The following is a 5,408-nucleotide window of genomic DNA, read 5'->3' on the forward strand; positions in this document are numbered from 1 at the left end:
ATCAGCTGTGTGTTTTATTAATTTTTTCTGTTTGCAATTTCATTGATTTCTGCTTTTATCTTAAGTTTTTCTTTCTGCTTGCTTTGGGCTTAATTTGCTCTTCTTTTTCTTTCTTTCTTTTCTTTTTTTTTTTTTTTTGAGACGGAGTTTCGCTCTTGTTACCCAGGCTGGAGTGCAATGGCGCGATCTCAGCTCACAGCAACCTCCGCCTCCTGGGTTCAAGCAATTCTCCTGCTTCAGCCTCCTGAGTAGCTGGGATTACAGGCATGCGCCACCATGCCCAGCTAATTTTTTGTATTTTTAGTAGAGACGGGGTTTCACCATGTTGACCAGGATGGTCTCGATCTCTTGACCTCGTGATCCACCCGCCTCGGCCTCCCAATGTGCTGGGATTACAGGCGTGAGCCACCGCGCCCGGCCTGCTCTTCTTTTTCTAAGTTCTTGAATTGGGAGCTTAGATTATGGATTTGAGACTTTTCCTGTTTTCTAATATATGCAATTAATGCTTTAAAATTTCATTTATGTACTGCTGTAGCTATGCCTCACACATTTTTATATGTTGTGCTTTCATTTTCATTTAATTTAACTTATTTTTCAGTTTCCCTTGAGACTTTATCTTTGATTCATGCATGTGTGTTGCTTGAAGATTTTCTTATCTTTCTGTTATTAAACTTTAGCTGATTCCATTGTAGTTATAGAACATACTCTTTATGGTTTCAATTCTTTTAAGTTTGCTGAAGTTTATTATATGGTCCAGGACATGGCCTATTTTGGTATATGTTCCATGAACACTTGAAAAACAGGTGCGTTCTGTTGTTGTTGGGTGGAAAGTTCTATAAGTATTGAATAGATTCTAGTGGATAAATGTGTTTTTGAGTATATCTTATTTTCTATCTAGTTGTTCTATCAATTGCTGAAGAGGGGTGTTGAACTCTCCACTATAATTGTGGATTTGTCTATTTATCCTTCAGTTTTGCTTCACATATTTTCAGCTCTATTGTTTGCTTCATAAACATTTAGAATTGCTATGTCTTCTTGGTGGACTGATCCTTTTATCATTATATAATGTCCTTTCCTGTTGCTGGTAATTTACTTTACCCAGAAGTGTACTTTATTTGATATTAATATCACTTTTGATTTCCTTGATTAATGTTTATATTATATGTAGTTTCCTACCCTTTCACTTTCAACTTGGCTGCATTACTACATTTGAACTGAGTTTCTTGTAGATAGAATATAGTTAGGTCAAGTTTTTAGGACCCCTTTGCCTAAGAAGCAGTCATGGTAGAAGGTGAAGGGGAACCTTCTACCATGTCACATGATGCATGTGACATGATGAGAGCAGAAACGAGGTCGGGGGGAGGGAGGGAGGGAGGGAAGTTGCCACAAACTTTTATACAACCAGATCTTGTATCTTCTATCACATTAGCATGAAGACAGCACCAAACTCTTCATGAGGGATCTGTCCCCCGATTTAAATTCCTCCCATCCAACACTAGGAATCACATCTCAACATGAGACTTGGAAGGGACAAACATCCAAACAATATCATTGACCTTTGGGAGTTTGATTCTTAAATATCTTGAGATAGTCTCATTTGGATTAAATCTGCTTGGTGTTCTGTAACCATCATGAGCTTATTTAAAAAAATTATTTTTAATTTTTGGGGGTACATAGGTATATATATTTATGGGGTACATGAGATGTTTTGATGTAGGCATATGATGTGAAATAAACATCATGGAGAATGGGATATTCATTCCTTCAAGCATTTATCCTTTGGGTTACAAATAATCCAATTACACTCTTTTAGTTATTTAAAAATGCACAAGTAAGTTATTATTGACTATAGTTACCCTGTTGTGCTATCAAATAGTAAGTCTTATACAGTCTTTTGAACTATTTTTTTGTACCCATTAACCATCCCCCTCCTCCCAGCCCCCCATTACCCTTTCCAGTCTCTGGTAACCATCCTTCTACTCTTAACATCCATAAGTTCAATTGTTTTGATTTTTAGATCCCACAAATAAGTGCAAACATGTGATATTTGTCTTTCTGTGCCTGGCTTATTTCATTTAATGTAATAATCTTCATGTTGTTGCAAGTGACTGGATCTCATTCTTTTTTATGGCAGAATAGTACTCCATTGTGTATATATACCACATTTTCTTTATCCATTCCTCTGTTGATGGACACATAGATTGCTTCCCAAATCTTAGCTATTGTAGACAGTGCTTCAACAAACATAGGGGTACAGACATCTCTTCAACACACTGATTTCCTTTCTTTTGGGTATATACCCAGTATTGGGATTGCTGGGTTATATGGTAGCTCAATTTTTAGTTTTCTGAGGAACCTCCAAATTGTTCTCCATAGTGGTTGTACTAATTTATATTCCCACCAAATTGTCAAGCGTTCACTTTTCTCCACATCCTCACCAGCATTTGCTATTGACTATCTTTTGGATATAAGCCATTTTAACTGGTGTGAGATGAAAACTCATTGTAGTTTAATTTGCTTTTATCCGATGCTCAATAATGTTGAGTACATTTTCATATGCCTGTATGTCAGTTGTATGTCTTTTCTTGAGACATGCCTATTCAAATTTTTTCTTCCATTTTTTGATTGGATTATTAGATTATTGGATTACTAAACTTTCTGCAAATTTTTTCTTCCATTCTGTGGGTTATCTCTTCACTTTGTTGTTTGTATCCTTTGTTCTGCAGAAACTTTTTAACTTGATGTGATTCTATTTGTCCATTTCTGCTTTGGTTGCCTGGGTTTGCTGAGTATTGCTCAAGAAATTTTTGCCCAGCCCAATGTGCTGGAGAGTTTCCTCAATGTTTTCTTGTAGTGGTTTCATAGTTTGAAGACTTAGATTTAAGTCTTTAGTCTATTTTTATTTGATTTTTGTATATAGTGAGAGATAGAGGTTTCATTCTCCTGCATATGAATATTCAGGTTCCCCAGTACAATTTGTTGAAGATACTGTTTGTTTCTCTGTATGTTTTCTTGGCAGCACCTTTGTTAAAAATGGGTTCACTGTAGGTGTGTGGCTTTGTCGCTGGATTCTTTATTCTGTTCCATTAGTCTATGCATCTGTTTTTATGCCAGTACAATGCTGTTTTAGCTAATATGGCTGTGTAGTATAGTGTGAAGTTAGATAATGAGATTCTTTCAGTTTCTTTTCTTTTTGTTTTGGATAGCTTTGGTTATTATGAGTCTTTTGTGGTTCCATATACATTTTAGAATTTTTTTGCCTCTTTCTGTGAAGAATGTCATTGGTGTTTTGATAGGGATTGCATTGAATCTGCAGATTGCATTAGGTAATATGGATATTTTAACAATATTGATTCTTCCAATCCATTAACATGGATGCCTTTTCATTTTTTTGGTGTCCTCTTCAATTTCTTTCGTCAATGTTTTATAGTTTTCAATGTAGAGCTTTTTCACTTTGATTAAGTTTATTCCTGCATGTTTTATTTGTAGCTATTGTAAATGGGATTACTTTATTTCTTTTTCAGACTGTTTGCTGTTGGCATATAGAAATGCTACTGATTTTGTACATTGATTTTGTATCCTGCAACTTTACTGAATTTGTTTTCAGCTCTAATAGTATTTCAGTGGAGTCTTTAGGTTTTAATATAAGATCATATTGTCTGTAAATAGGGATAATCTCATTTTGCACTTAAATATTGATATCTTTCTCTAGGTTTGCAAAGTTCTCAGTTATTAGCCCTTTAAATAAAGTTTCTACCCCAGTCTCTCTTTCTATCTCCTCTCTAAGGCCAATAACTCTTAGATATGCCATTTTTGAAGCTATTTTGTAGATCTTATAGGCATGCTTCTTTTTTTTTTATTCTTTTTTCTTTTGTCTTCTCTGGCTATGTGTTTTCAAATGGCCCGTCTTCAAGTTCATTAATTCTTTCTTCTGCATAATCAATTCTGCTGTTGAGAGACTTTCGATGTATTCTTCAGCATGACAATGGACTTTTTCAGTGTGGGAAATTTCTGCTTGATTTTTAAAAATTATTTCAACTCTTTGTTAAATTTATCTAATAAGATTCTAAATTCCTTCTCTGTGTTTTCTTGAAATTTGTTGTGCTTCCTCAAAACAACTATTTTGAATTCTGTGTCTGAAAGTTCACATATCTGTCACTCCAGGATTGGTCACTGGTGCCTTATTTAGTCCATTTGGTGAAGTGCTGTTTTCCTGGATGGTCTTAATGCTTGTGGATGTTTGTCAATGTCTGGGTATTGAAGAGCTAGGTATTTATTGTAGCCTTCACAGTTTGGGCTTATTTATACCCATCTTTCTTGGGAAGGCTTTCCAAGTATTCAAAGGGAATTGAATGTTGTGAGCTAAGTCTTTGGTCACTGCAGCCGTATTTGTATTAGGGGATACCCCAAGCTCAGTAATGCTGTGACTCTTACAGACTCATAGAGGTATCACCTTAGTGGTCTTGGGTAAGATCTGGGAGAGTTCCCTGGATTACCAGGCAGAGACTCTTGTTCTCTTCCCTTACTTTCCCCCAAGCAAACAGTCTCTCCCTTTGTGCTGAGCTGCCTGGAGCTGGGGAAAGGGTGATGTAAGTGCCCCTGTGGCCAATGCCACTGGGACTCTACTGGATAACACCTGAGCCAGCACAGCACTGGGTCTTGCCTAAGGCCCTCAACAACCACTGTCTGGCTAATGCTGTTGTTGACTCAAGGCCCAAGGGCCCTACAATCAGCAGGCGGTGAATCCAGCTAGGTTTGTTGCCTTCTCTTCAGGGTGGTGAGCTCTCCCCCTACCCAAGGCATGTCCAGAAATGCTGTTTGGGAGCCAAGGCCTGGAGTTGGGAACCTTAAGGATGTATTTGGTGCTCTACTCTACTGCTGCTGAGCTGGCACCCAAGCTTGAAGACAAAGTTCTTCACACTCTTCCATCTCCTTTATTCAAGCAGAGGAGTCTCTCCCTGTGGCCATTACCACTCCAGGCTCACGGCTAGTACCATCTCACTACTGGCAATGTTCCCTCAAAGTTCAAGGGTTCTTCAGTCAGCTTGTGGTGATTGATGCCAGCCCTAGGTCTCTTCCTTCAGGGCAGTGGGTTCCCCTCTGGCCCATGGCATGTCCAAAAATTCCATCAAGAAGCCAAGGTCTGGAACTGGGATCCCAGCAACCCACTTGGTGCTCTACCTCGCTGTGGCTGAGCTTGTATCCAGACTGCAAGACAAAGTCTCCTTTACTCTTGCTGCTTCTTTCTTCAAGTAGAAAGAGTCTCTCCCTGTGGCCACCACAGCCAGGAATGCACTAGGTCACATCTGACGCCAGCATGGCACTGGGTCTGACCCTACTCCCATGATGAGTACTGCCTGGCAACCACTGACATTTGCTTAATGCCCAAGGGCTCTTTAGTTAGCAGA

The sequence above is a fragment of the Aotus nancymaae genome, unplaced genomic scaffold, assembly GCF_030222135.1.
Source record: "Aotus nancymaae isolate 86718 unplaced genomic scaffold, 86718_ANA_hifiasm-v0.15.2.pri h1tg000019l, whole genome shotgun sequence".
Lineage (NCBI taxonomy): Eukaryota > Metazoa > Chordata > Mammalia > Primates > Aotidae > Aotus > Aotus nancymaae.